The 15,217-nt window shown below is 40.8% G+C and overlaps 1 long non-coding RNA gene across 1 annotated transcript; it reads left to right on the forward strand.

The window, feature by feature from the left end:
• The first annotated feature begins 2,118 nt into the window (after nucleotides 1-2,118).
• LOC121977645 lies at nucleotides 2,119-3,095 on the forward strand. The gene is made up of 4 exons (XR_006110987.1): nucleotides 2,119-2,185; nucleotides 2,271-2,328; nucleotides 2,405-2,490; nucleotides 3,050-3,095. It is a non-coding gene; the product is annotated as an uncharacterized LOC121977645 (long non-coding RNA).
• Nucleotides 3,096-15,217: the final 12,122 nt, after the last annotated feature.

Below are 15,217 nucleotides of genomic sequence, written 5' to 3' on the forward strand. Positions count from 1 at the left end.
ATACTGTAGAGAGATTACCGGACCTCATGGTGTACTTTTAAGTATTGTATCGGATGGAGATTCGCGATTCGTATCGTGTTTCTAGTAGCGTTACAACAGGCTATGAGTATAGAACTCTATTTTAGTATAACTTTCCATCCTCAGACAGATGGATAGTCTGAGTGCACTATACGAACGTTAAAGAATTTGCTGATAACATGCGTTATGAATTTTGGAGGTAGTTGATTTACCCACAGTTGACTAGACGGTAGTGTGAGAGTAGCATAAGTAGGGTGAGCACATAACCCACAGAGTTATTCCTTCAGTTGGAGATTTGCTCATGGTACCTGGATGGAGTGGTATATGAGTATGTTGTTTGGTTGTTACCTTTGGATGAGGATCCCTGAATTTAGCAGTAAATTTAGGGATAAAATTTTTATTAGTGGGGGAGAATATAAGATTTGACAAATAAATAGTAAGTGTTATTGGAGAAATAACTTTATTGGATTTTTTTTTAGAATTTTTAGAAATTTTCTGTGATTTAAACGGAGTCTGTATGAGTCGTTTAAGGGGATAAAATTATTAGATTTAGAGAAAGGCAATTCGGAATACCCATTTTAGTTGAGAGTTGATTGTAATATGAACTTAGATTTGATTGACTTAAACATAAGTATAAGTTATCATGCCCTATGTTTTGGCCAAACCTCTTTCTTCTCGAGGTCTCTCCTCTGCCGTTGTCTCCGCCAACACCACACTCGAGACCACCGCCGATGCCACTCGATCGTCGTTAGCTTCTCGTGCAAGACTCACAGGCAACGTAGCAGCCACCGTAGGAGGTGACACCGTCGACCTAGTGGTAGTCTTCACTGATTTCCAAACTTGTGGTGTCCTTTTATTCGGTTATGTACTTGTTGTGTCAAGTCGAGTCAACTCGCAGTTAGTTGTATTATTTTTATATTTTGCTTATGTCATCCGCTGTGTTTTTAGTGCAACCGTGTGGACAACTTATTATACAACTGCATGGTTATGTTCTTTTTCTTCCAGTCGTGTGGGCTATATATATAACTGCATGGTTGTGTATGTTCTAGCTATGTGTGCTGTTGATAGCTTGTGAGTAGCCTTATGATAATGTATACTAGTTTTATTTGTCACTATTACAAAGGAGGTGCTGTCCGATTTTCATCGGACAACCTTACCCTCGGGGCGTGACAATTTATTGGTATCAGAGCCACATGTTTATGAGGTCTATTTTTTCGTGCTTTGGATTTTCGTGATTTGTCTCCTCGATGTGACTTTTTGAGTTTTGGGACCAGGTGGCGACATGACATCTCCAAGCTATATGAGGTATGTTTGTGTACTGTTATCATACACTTTGGTTGGTACTTGTCTAGTTATTTGTAGCATATATGACATGTGTTGGGTCAACCACTATTTATGTAAAATACCGGAAATAGGCGAATATTGATAAGGGAATTTTTCAGAATTTTTAGAAATTTTTCGAGAATTTTTCGGATCTCGTATGGACGAGTTAACGGGGACAAAAATTGGGCCCGGAAAAACCTATGTTAGCTACCCCATTTAAATTAGGAAAAGTTGATTTTTCTTAATTCCTTTTTCCTTTTCTTTTCATTTATTTTTCTTTTCTCCCTGTGCCTAAACTTCCTTCTCAGCCTCCCTCCTCGCGCCGAGCCACCATTTCTGCCCAAAACCGCTCGGAGGCGGTTTCTTCTCCTCTTCCCCTCTCCTCTACCGATCGTCGCTATGCCCTAGCCGACTTCACTCTCCGCCGCGCCGATCTTCCATCGCCAGCCACTCGAGTAGCACCGCCCACCGCTGGACACCCTTGCTCTCGGCCCCATCGCGACACCGTCGGCCTCCCTTCTGCCCTAGCTGAATTTCTTCCACAGCCGAGTGACCCCGAGCCCTAGCCGCGTTGCCGCCACTCCGACCCGACATCGAGCCCTAGGTGTCGACGCCCTCCCGATCTCCTCACGCGCGCCACCGGCGACGGTCATCTTCTTCTTCTTTCCGAGACACTGCCGAACCACCTGCCTAGTGCCGGCGCTCTAGATCACCAAACTCCTCTGCTTTGTTGATCATCTGCACCTTCCAGCTGCCTTCTCCCTAGATCATCGCCTGTGCCCTAGCGCCGACAGTCGAGTTCGTCTGTGCCCTAGAACCGATCTGCCCATCTCCGGCTACTCAGGTCAGTGACTTCACCTGAGTTTTATTTTCAACAATTTCATGGGCTGTGAGGCTACAAATGAGTGTTTGAGTTTGGTTTCGGACAGGAGCAGGTAGTGCCGAGTTCTTCCTCTGTTCCAGCCGGAAGAAAAGGGTCGATTGGGGGTAAGTGGTTGGTATAATGGTTATGCATTAGTAACTGGATCTAATGTTTAGCTGTTGATGTATCGATGTTCTTTAGGGTATATTGTTTTGGAAATCCACAGGTCCAACCTCGCTCCAGTCAGGGCTATTGTTGTGGATCACCGGCAGACCATCCGGATTTGGGTGAGTCTTGATGCTATTTCATTTTTATAAAGGATGATCATGTGTAGATTTGAATTAGGGTTATGTTTGAATTAAATTTAAAATGGAATATATGATTCATCATGTTTTAGATGCATGGGTAATTGGACTTAGGTTTTGAATTTTTAATCAAAGGGTGGATTGAGGATTAGGTAACTAACCCTAATTGATCGTCAAATTTGTTTAGACAGGATGATGGTCATATGATTTGGGTTTTTCCCTAATTCATGGTTAGAGATTTTTATTTATCTATTAATGTGAATTGTATCTAAATAAAATATATTACATTGGTGGCACAGGACTTTGACGCGAGACGAGTATCTCGGAGTCAGATTTGGACCATTTTATCGGAGGCGGATACTTTGACTTATGTCTTTTGATATGCATAATAAAGTGTTTAACATATAGCAATGATTGTGTTTTCTATTTGTTTCGGTTGGTCACTACATGATCTGTTACATGTTGCTTGTTTATTTATTATGCATATCAGTTGTTACCCGCTGAGCATTGGACTCACCCCCGCTTTCGTTGTTATTTTCAGGTTGATGATGTCAGGAGACAGTTCCAGTCGCTAGTCCCCATTGCACGTAGTGCTAGTCCTCTACTGATCACGAGTTGTTGTTTTTGTTTTTGTTTTCTCTATCAGACTATGTTTTGGTCTTGTAATGTTTTACTTATGGATCTTGTATGGATTCTTATCGTTGATGGATTTTGGTATGATTTATATATGTTTTACTCCATGCCTGCCTGGACGGCAGAAGAGGTGAGTTTGTCGGATTTATGTTTTACGAGTGTAGTGGAGTAGGGAAAAAAATCGGATCTGAGCTTTACGAGTGTAGTTGAGTAGGGTGGTTTTCGAGTCATCGTATTACTGTTCTATTTATTTACTGTTAAACTGCGTGGTTGTGTCAGCCAGAGGCTGAAATTGATATTAACTGCGTGGTGATTGTTTTATTATTTTTATTATTCCAGCCGCATGTGGCTGAGGTATATAGTGATTGTAGAAAGTTTCAGATTGTCCGCCGTACAGGGGAGATTCTGTCGAAATTTCTTCGGACAGGGACTCCTCCGGGGCGTGACAATTTATTTGGTATCAGAGCTTAAGTTTTACGATCGTTGTTTTCGTATTTTGGATATTTGGGATAACCTGATACCTATTGATATGGTATCAGAGCGCCAAAGTTTGGCGATACTTGTTTGGTTTCCGTGTGTTGGATTTTTGAGATTTATCTGATACCAATTTATTGGTATCAGAGCAGTATGTGATACCTGCTTTTAGTATTCTGGATATATTGTGCTAGCCCAAGTTTGCAAGTCAAACTGGGTAGTTATTTTTGGTTGCACGGAGTTTCCATTACATATATGTTTTGGACTTTCGTTTCGGATTTTATTATGGATTTCCGGCGATTTTCTCGTTCGGAATTTTGAGGTCAAAGGTTGGGGACTGGACAGCGACGGAACATCTCCAGACGGCATATAGGTATGATGTTTAATTTCATAGTTTGACACTTGTAGTAATATTTTGAGTCAGGTACAGGCATATGATCTTAAAAAGGTTCTAGTTGTGTCATTTGTGTTAGGATCCTTCGTACGGCTAGAGAGGGGGGTGTGAATAGCCGATCCCAATCTTTCGCGTTTCTTCCTACGATTGGGTTAGTGCAGCGGAAATACAACATAGAAAGAAAACAGGAGAAGAAAGACAAACCATATAACGAGGTTCGGAGATGAACTCCTACTCCTCGGCGTGTCCGTAAGGTGGACGAAGCCTACCAATCCGTCGGTGGATGAGTCCCCGGGAACCCGGCTAATAGATACTCCTTGTGGGTGGAGAAACCTCACCACAATCTTTGCAACAGCAATAGGAGTACAAATAGGAACAAGAAAACAAGAACAGAAATGTAAACAACACTTGCTTGCCTTCTTGAAGTCAGCAGGAACCCTGGTGAAGCAGCAGCTTCTCGGATCCAAGCCTAGCTAGAAAACCAGCAACAGGAAGAAGCTCACGCGAAGCTTTAGCACCCAACGAGCTCAACAAGCTCAGCAGGAAGAAGAAGCAGAAGCTTCAGGCAGGAGAGAACTTCCAGAAGGAAGAAGAAGTAGCTGCGGGAGAGTCTCACCGAAGTCCTGTAGCCCTCTTTTATACCTGCAAAAAGAAGAGCAGAGAACTAGCCATTGCTACGCAACGGCTAGTGCGTGGACCGATCAGGCTGAAGCCTGATCGGTCCAGATCCTCTCTGATCGGTCTTGGGGACCGATCAGGACCTGTGCTGATCGGTCCCCGCACCGATCAGACACTCAGAACTGCAGAGTTCTCCTAGTCCTGATCGGTCCGTGGACCGATCAGTAGAGACTGGATCGGTCCATCCGACCGATCCTGCCTCTGCTCGATCGGTCCGCAGACCGATCAAGAACCTCAAGAAGCCACCGATCGTTATTCGATCGGTCACCGCACGATCGATACCAACAGACGTCGGATTGATCCACCGACGATCCGAGCTTGGGTTTTGCCCAAACCAAGTTCCAAGTCTTCCAAACCAATATCCGTCAACCTTGACCTATTGGTATCTCATGCTTAGCATCCGGTCACTCTTGACCTGCTAAGACTTCCTACCAAGTGTCCGGTCAATCCTTTGACCCACTTGGACTTTTCTTTCGTGTCAAGCATCCGGCCACCCTTGATCTACTTGACCTTCTCAACACCGATGTCCGATCACCCTTGATCCATCTGGATTTTCCTGCCCGGCTTCACTCACCGTGACTTTCACCTAGCTTCACTCACTAGGGTTTTACCGGCTTCACTCACCAGATTTCCAATGCCCGGCTTCACTCACCGTGACTTTCCAACTGCCTGGCTTCACCTCACTTTCCAAGGCTCGGCTTCACTCACCGGACTTTCCCACCGCCTGGCTTCACTCACCGTGACTTCCACTTTCACCTAGCTTCACTCACTAGGATTTTCACCGCTTCACCACCAGGACTTTCCACACCGCCTAACATCCCAGTTAGGACTTTCCCACCGCATGGCTTCACTCAGGACTTTCCACACCGCCTAACATCCCAGCTAGGACTTTCCCACTGCCAAGCTCCTGCTTGGACTTTTCCAGTGCCAAGTCTCCTTACTTGGACTTTTCTCAGGTCAACCAGGTCAACCTTGACCTAGGGTTGGACCAATAAACTCCCAACCATCTATTCTTGTCTCACATCAAGAATAGAACTCTCTCACGAGTGTCAAACATCAACATGCAACTCAACTAGGTCAACCTTGACCTAAGGTTGCACCGACAATCTTCCCAAGTCAAACATCAAAATACAACTCGAGTCAAGTCACCTCGAGTCGGGTCAACCAGGTCAACCTTGACCTAAGGTTGCACCAACAATCTCCCCCTTTTTGATGTTTGACAAAACCCATAATCAAGTTAGGTTAACCCGATAACCTAACTTAGGTTTTCCACTCATCTTCCAATGTCCAATGTTCTTTCCTTGAACATTCTCTGGACATTCTCCCCTTAGGTTAACCCGATAACCTAACTTGGGTTCTCCAATAATTCTCCCCCTTTTTGACACACATCAAAAGAATCAATGTTCAACATTCCCTCCTAATCTAGCTTAGGTTAACCCGATAACCTAACTTGGGTTCTCCAATAATTCTCCAATGAACACTCTCCCCTTTTTGACACACATCAAAAAGAAAAAGAGGGTATCAAGGTCAAGAGTTTCTTTCTAATGAAAGTCCCATACCTTTCATTGAAACTCTTAATTTTCCCCTTGATACTAAACTCAACAATCAACTTAGTGATAATCCCATATCACTAATCCTCAAAAGTCTTAAGGAGTAAAAACTCCCCCTAAAAGTCAACTCCCCCTTGACAATTAGGTAAAACTCCCCCTAAAGGTTAACTCCCCCTTGACCATTGCACCAACAATGTCTTGGTGAGTTTCAAACCTTTAGAAATCCAAAACACCAACTCCCAGCTGAAATTTCAGACAAAACAGTCGAAAAATCAGCATTTGGCACGCCCTGATCGGTCACCAGACCGATCAGCCCTTCACCAGATCGCACTCGTGCTACTGGAACTCACTGGATCGGTCTGCAGACCGATCCACAATACTCTGGATCGGTCCGCAGACCGATCAGATCTTCCCTGGATCGGTCCCCGGACCGATCCAGCCACTGAAATCAGAGATTTCTGATTTTCTCTCCGGGAGAAGTTCAGAAACTCACAGAAAATTACAGAAAATTCCAAAAATTACGAAACTTTGAGGATACATTCCTCATATCATACACTATCAAGGAAAAATAGTTTTCTATGAAAATAGTTTCCATTTTTCAATCTTGATACAAAGTTCAAAAACTTTGAAATAGTTCAAGTTTAACTCAACTTTGTATCACAATGTTCAATGATGAATGCTATCACTAGGAAAGCTTCATCAAGGTTTTTCAAATCAATTTTAAAATGCTTTTAAAACCATTTGAATTTAGGACCATAATCTTAGGGCTAGATGTACATGACTTGTACACAAGCTTTCCCTATGATCCTTAATTTCTTGAATTAGGGTCATCTAGGTACAAGGACAATGCACCTTGATCCTAACTCATGATCCTAATATCTCACACACATCTAAGGTGTATCAAACCACATTCAAGTCAATTTGATGTGAGATATGGGTTAAGGTCAACTTAGGCTAAGTTCTCATGCATTTTCTAAACACCAATTTGATCTCAATATCAAATTATATGTTTGTCCTCAAATCAATTTCATTGATTATAATGCAAGAGATGATGACATGGCATATAATGATATCATAAGTAAAAACATGTGCCAATGTCATGATGTCATGGCATAAAGTTTGAAAACTTAAATAAAGCATGACATATAAACTAGCCTAAGCATTATCATGACATTTCAAATGATAATAAAATAAATATGATGTCATGGCATGGCATATGGAAACCAATCATGGCAAGTTAGCACAAATAAAATACCTAAATTCCCTATCTAAGTATCCTTAGCCTTAGCTAACTTAAAATCTAACCCTAGATTGCCCATATATCCCTAAGAGAAAACCAAAATTCCAATTATGGTATTTCTCTAGGTTTTCTTAAATTGTGCCAAATAAGATTAAAATCGATATTTTTCAAATATGGCACAATTTACTCTTCAAGGAGTAAATAATAATTCTTTTTCATTTTCAAAGGTTATCAAAACCTTGAAAATGCTCCTTGAGTGTCAATTTCCTCAAAGTTGGGTTAACTACCCTTCTAATTGGAGTTGACACTCTCTAACCCATCTATGGGATAGAGAAGATACTCCTAGGAACCCAATATCTATGTGAGCTCATTGGGTTCACTAAATATTCACTAGGGATGACTTCCCTAGCAACCCTCCTAATGACCCTCCTAGGCTTTGAAGCCTTGGTCATTTGGGACTCATCAAGATCAACTCTAGGGGTGACTCCCCTTGTGACCTTGGTGGTGGTCTTCCTAGCCCTAGGTTTTATTCCATAATCGAATGGAACACTATGATAAGTGGGCTTGACCACTTGGGACTTAGGTTTCTTGTCCTTGGACATTGGTTTTTGACCCTTAAACCCTAGAGATGACTTCTCCAAATTCTTAAGAGCCTTTTCCAAAGTATCAAGTCTTGACCTCAATACTTGATTCTCCTTCTCTAATACCTTAAGTTTTAATTTGTCATTGTTCTTTGAGGCATTCCTAGGCATATGTCTAGTTGATTTGGGATTCCTACCTAAGTTTTCCTTAACTTTAGAAGCGTTAATCCTAGGGTTGGTATTTCTAGTGTTATCCTTACCTAGGCTAACATGTTTAGCTCCTAAGCACATGTATTGATTCCTAAGGTTATCATGCTTGTTATTATCAACAAGTGCAATAAAATTCCTAGCATGCATTTTATTAGAATTGCAAAAATGAACCTTAGAGGTTACCTTAGGGTTTGCCTTAGCTCCCCCTATCGATGTGCCCGGTCTCTTGCCCTTGTGAGGTTGCCTCCCCCTCGAACAATGGCTCAACCTTGACCTATTGGTATCTCATGCTTAGCATCTGGTCACTCTCTTGACCTGCTAAGACTTCCTACCAAGTGTCCGGTCAATCCCTTTGACCCACTTGGACTTTTCTCTTCGTGTCAAGTATCCGGTCACTCCCTTGATCTACTTGACCTTCTCAACACCAGATGTTCGATCACCCTTGATCCATCTGGATTTTTCCTTGCCCGGCTTCACTCACCAGGACTTTCACCTAGCTTCACTCACTAGGGTTTTTACCTGGCTTCACTCACCAGGATTTCCAATCTGCCCGGCTTCACTCACCAGGACTTTCCAACTGCCTGGCTTCACTCACCAGGACTTTCCCACTGCCTGGCTTCACTCACCAGGACTTCCACTTTCACCTAGCTTCACTCACTAGGATTTTCACCTGGCTTCACTCACCAGGACTTTCCACACTGCCTAACATCCCAGTTAGGACTTTCCCACTGCCTGGCTTCACTCACCAGGACTTTCCACACTGCCTAACATCCCAGTTAGGACTTTCCCACTTGCCAAGCTCCCTGCTTGGACTTTTCCCGTGCCAAGCTCCCTGCTTGGACTTTTCCAGTGCCAAGTCTCCATACTTGGACTTTTTGCGTGCCAAGCTCCCTGCTTGGACTTTCCCAGTGCCAAGTCTCCATACTTGAACTTTTCAGGTCAACCAGGTCAATCCTTGACCTAGGGTTGGACCAATAAACTCCCAACCATCTATTCTTGTCTCACATCAAGAATAGAACTCTCTCACGAGTGTCTCCTGGAAATATTTAATCAGACATGCACTGAGCAACAGTGTACATGTCTCAATTTCTTATGAACTACATTACTAAATGGACCTACCTTCACAAGCCAAATGTATCCCAAATTCATCTGAGTTGCATCTATTGTTCAAATTGTTGGTGCAACCTTAGGTCAAGGTTGACCTGGTTGACCCGACTCGAGGTGACTTGACTCGAGTTGTATTTTGATGTTTGACTTGGGAAGATTGTCGGTGCAACCTTAGGTCAAGGTTGACCTAGTTGGAAACTTAGGAATTCCTATGCTCCTATGATTTAAGATCAAACCGCTGATTAAATATTTGTATTGTACTATCGTAGAAATGGTCCCAGCGTTACATTGATCTACATATTTTCTAGCCATTTCACCACTTAAAAACTAGTATAAAGGTTTAGAAGCAAGGATGAGTAACCTTTCCTGAACTGATCGTGTTGCCGTAAACTGGGAATTGAATTTTCCCAGTAAGTTTTGGGGTAAGGTTTAGGCACCGAACTTGGATGCGGCACCAAACTATATGAAGCCTTTGGTAAATATTTGAAATGTTGTCTGATGTGGCCACAATTGCATATTTACTTGGAGGTTGAGGCCTTCCTCCAAGTTGTCTCCTGCTTGATATGAAGTCATTGCAGAGACCACACTAGCAGATTCTTAGTGGCAATTCCTAGCTGGACATGCAACTAAAATTCTATGGTGAAAGGAATTTGTTGCAATTAGTAGTACGAAGTATTAAGAAAAAAAAATATGTAGCAAGCTTAAGTTACACTGGAAGGAAGTGTTTGATTGAGACAATCAAACAACATTTCTATTATGAAAATTTGACATTATTATTGTAAAAAAAAAAATCAGTAAAATAATTTCAACTACAAGGGAGTTATTATACATCATATTAAAGTAATCCATTCATTTGTTTGTACTAAATAGAATTATAATCTCGAGCTTAACATAATTCAGGACGTTTGTCTTTGAGTACTACTCTACAACCACACAATAATAAACATTCAAATTAATAGCTATCCAGATTTACTCCATAAATAGCATCTTCATCAAAAGAAACTCTTATTGAACTATAGATTCCATATCTAGCATTTTTATATTTTGAAACCTGATGTACTTGCAATTTCTATCTTAGAATTGCTACTGAATAACTTATCAAATAAGAGAGAGTAATTAATTTTCTAGTAGTATTTAGTAATATTGATAGAAAATGGGCCTACAACAAACTTGGAGAATAATATGCTGTATCAAGCTTCCTAAGATAAAAATTTGATCACACCAAATGGATGATAAACTGATAAGAATACCTGAGGCATTTAGGAGGAATGCATTCTATGAATCTGATACCAGGGAATCAGGCAACTCATATTGCGTAAACTCTAAATGGATATTTTAGAAAAACCAAAAGAATAAAGCATCATAAAGTGTATCTTAGAGAGATGGTGATGTTTGCTAAGTTCGATCTTATCCTTAGCATAGATAGGTTATCTGCATATCATGCCACGGGTGATTGCCAGATGGGGGTGATCACATTCTGACCTCCGAACCAACTCTCATGGGATTTCATTGTCATCAGGCATGATGGCATATCGACTATTTCGGCGCTTCAGGCTCAGAAGCTGCTGTCACATGGTTGTTAGGGTTTTCTGTTATCTTTGATTAGTACTGAGGACAGCAATAGTTCGTAGCTCTTCGACGTTCCTGTAGTCCGAGAGTACCCAGAAGTATTTCTAGAGGAACTGCCAGGTCAACCTCCCATAAGGCAAGTGGAGTTCGCGATTGAGCTGATTCCGGGGACCGCACCGGCATCGAAAGCTCCTTATCGTATGGCACCAAAAGAGTTGAACGAGCTGAAGGTTTAACTCCAGGAGCTTTTGGATAAGGGATTTATTCGCCCTAGTGTTTCTCCATGAGGTTCTCCTATATTATTTGTCAAGAAAAATGACGGCACCATGAGGTTATGTATTAATTACAGACAGCTTAATGCAGTGACCGTCATAAACAAATATCCATTACCACGGATCGAGGATTTGTTTGATCAGCTCAGAGGTACTTCAGTGTATTCTAAGATTGATCTGCGATCCGGATATCATCAGCTGAGAGTCAGAGACTCAGATATTCATAAGACAGCTTTTCGTACCAGATACGGTCATTATGAGTTTTTGGTAATGCCATTTGAGCTTACCAATGCTCGAGCGGTGTTTATGGACTTGATGAACCGCATCTTTCTGGAGTATCTGGATCAGTTTGTTATCGTTTTCATTGATGACATATTGGTCTACTCGCATTCCGAGGAGGAGCATGCACAGCATCTTCGTATAGTCTTGGAGATTCTTAGACGACATCATCTGTACGACATTACATTTGAGATTCTCACTGATCATAAGAGTCTCAAATACATTTTTACTCAGAAGGAGCTTAATCTCCGACAGAGGAGGTGGATGGAGTTCCTGAAGGACTACGATTGTACCATTAGCTACCACCCGGGGAAAGCTAATGTGGTTGCCGATGCACTTAGCAGGAAGTCCAGAGGGACTTTGGCTTGCCACTGGACTTCAGTCACGGACTTGATTTAGAGTTTCTCTTGTTGGTTGCTACTCGGAAAACCTAGAGGTTCCACTGTACAAAAATTTTGTACAAAGGTCTGAACCTTTTCCTATCTACCATGTGTTCTTTTAAATTAAATTTTCGATCGCCTGCGGAACTTAACACGTTTCATCCAAAACTTAATCTATTTTTTCTTTTAGGTTTTGACTTGGATCTCCTGCGGAACTTAACACGTTCGACCCAAGTCACCTTAAGTTATTAATTTCATTAAATATTAATTTCCATAATTGGTTCATAGTACTGACGTGGCGAGGCACATGGCCTTCTTGGATATAGGAGCAACCACCACCGACTAGACAAAACATTTTATGGAAAGCTAATATTTAATTTCCTAAAATAACTTTAGGTTAACTGAAAAGAACAATCAAATCACAAGGAAAAGAAAAACAAAAGAACACTATATCGAAAACAAATTCGAAACTCTAGAATCATATGTCTCTTGTATTTAGTATTATTTCCAAAAATAACTAGTATGATGCGGAAAGAAAAAATACTAGTTATACCTTTTAGAAAAACCTCTTGATCTTCTACCGTATTCCTCTTCTAACCTCGGACGTTGTGTGGGCAACGATCTTCCGAGATGAGAAACCACCAAAGCACCTTCTCTTTTCTTCAAATTTCGGCCAAGCACAAAGCTTCCAAAAGATGAAGATCTTTTTCACCAACCAAGCTCCAAGGGATGTAGGCTTTCTCTCCTTCTTCCTCAAGCTAGATCCGGCCACCAATTAAAACTCCATAAGCATGAAGAGGTTCGGCCACAAAGAGAAGAAGAAGAGAAGAAGGAAGGGCCGACCACACCACCAAGGAAAAGAGGAAGAAAAATAGAATAGAGTCGTTCTCCTTGAACCCTCCTCTACCCCCTCTTTTATAATCCTTGGTCTTGGCAAATAAGGAAAATTTAATAAAAATTTCCTTAATTCTTTTTCCATTGAAAAGAAAAATTATTTAATTAAAAATAATTTTCCTTTTCAAATACAATGGTCGGCCACCTCAAGCCCCAAATCAAGGAAAGTTTTAATTAAAACTTCCTAATTTGTTTCCAGAAATTTATAAAAATTTCTCCAATAATTTAATCCCTTCATGATTGGTTTATAAAAAGAAAATTTAATAAATTAAAATATTTCTTTTAAACATATGGATAAAAAGAAAGTTATCTCTAAAAATTAAAATATCTTTTAATCTACAAATAAGGAAAGATATCAAGTCTTTTCTTAATCTTTTGTAGAAACTAATAAAAGAGAATTATTAATTTTTAAACTTTCTTTTAAATCATGAACATGGTTAAAAAGGAAAGTTTTCTTAAAATTTAAAATCCTCCTTTAATCAACAAATAAGGAAAGATTTCAAATTTTAAACTCTCTTTTAAACATGTAGATGATTTACAAATAAGGAAAGTTTTTACCAAAAATTAAAACCATCCTTTTAAACTACAAATAAGGAAAGAGATTAATCTCTTCTCTTAATCTTTTGTAGAAAGCTATAAAAGGAAATTTTTAATTTTTAAACTCTCTTTTAAAATCATGATATCCACATAAGAAATAATTTTAATAAAAATCTTTTTTAATATTCTAGTGGCCGGCCACCTAAGCTTGGGCCGGCCACCTACATAACTCATCCACTTGATCTTGGCCGGCCCTAGCTTGGGTTCCAAGCTAGCTTGGCCGACCCCATTGGATGGGTAAGAAGGTGGGTATGCGGTGGGTATAAATCTCTATATACTAGAGGCTACGATAGGGACCGAGAGGAGGAATTGGTTTTGGTCTCCCGATGAAATTAAGCATCCCGTGTTCGCCCCGAACACACAACTTAATTTCATCAATAATAATTCATTCCACTAAAGAACTATTATTGAACTACCGCACCAATCCCAAATTACATTTTGGGCTCCTTCTTATTATGAGTGTGTTAGTCTCCCTGTGTTTAAGATAACAAATGTCCACTAATTATGTAAATTACTGACAACTCACTTAATTAATATCTAGCTCCAAGAGTAGTACCACTCAACTTCATCATCATGCCTGACTAAGTCCACCCAGGGTTTAACATGACAATCCTTATGAGCTCCTCGGGGACATTCTCAACCTAGATTACTAGGACACAATTTCTTCTATAATCAACAACACACTATAAGTGATATCATTTCCCAACTTATGCTTATTGATTCATCGAACTAAATCTCACCCATTGATAAATTAAAGAAATAAATATCAAATATATGTGCTTGTTATTATATTAGGATTAAGAGCACACACTTCCATAATAACTGAGGTCTTTGTTCCTTCATAAAGTCAGTATAAAAGGAACGACCTCAAATGGTCCTACTCAATACACTCTAAGTGTACTAGTGTAATTATATAGTTAAGATAAACTAATACCTAATTATACTACGACCTTCCAATGGTTTGTTCCTTTCCATCTTTGTCGTGAGCTACTGTTTATAATTTATAAGGAATCAATAACATGATCTTCTGTGTGTGACACCACACACCATGTTATCTACAATATAAATTAATTGAGCAACTACATTTATCATAAATGTAGACATTTGACCAATGTGATTCTTATTTCTAGATAAATATTTATACCAAAAACTAGGCTTTTAGTATACACTCTAACATCTCTGAGTTTGACCTTGAGGAGCAGGGATCTACAGAGCAGGGTATTCTGGTTACCATGGTTGCTCAGTCGTCGATCAGGACAAGGATCCGAGAGGCCTAGGCCAGTGATCAGCATTTGCAATTTATTGGCAGTCAGATAGCTTCCGGGCAGAAGACCGAGTTTACACGAGACGAGGAGGGTATTATATACTTCCAAGGCAGATTATGCGTACCTCAGTCTCATCCAGTCTTACAGGAACTACTCCAGGAGGCACACCGCTCTCGATTTGCGATCCATCCAGGTGGGACCCGTATGTATCGAGACTTGAGGCATTCCTATTGGTGGAACGGTATGAAGAAAGACATCGCGGATTTTGTAGCTAGATGTCTTGTCTGTCAGCAGGCCGAGCATCACCGACCGCCGGGTTACTTCAGTGATTCCTATTCCCGAGTGGAAATGGGAACATATCACTATAGATTTTGTGGTGGGTTTGCTTGGACACGACGAGGTCATGACGCGATTTGGGTAATCGTTGATCGATCGACCAAATCACAAGACTTCTAGCGATCCCAGGACCGATTCCCTGGATCGATCGCGATCTCGATTGCCGAGAGATCATCGATCACATGGTGTTCCGCTGAGTATCATTTCGGATAGAGATCCACGGTTTACGCCACGCTTCGGTAGTCTGCAG

This window comes from Zingiber officinale, chromosome 4B, assembly GCF_018446385.1.
Source record: "Zingiber officinale cultivar Zhangliang chromosome 4B, Zo_v1.1, whole genome shotgun sequence".
Classification (NCBI taxonomy): domain Eukaryota; kingdom Viridiplantae; phylum Streptophyta; class Magnoliopsida; order Zingiberales; family Zingiberaceae; genus Zingiber; species Zingiber officinale.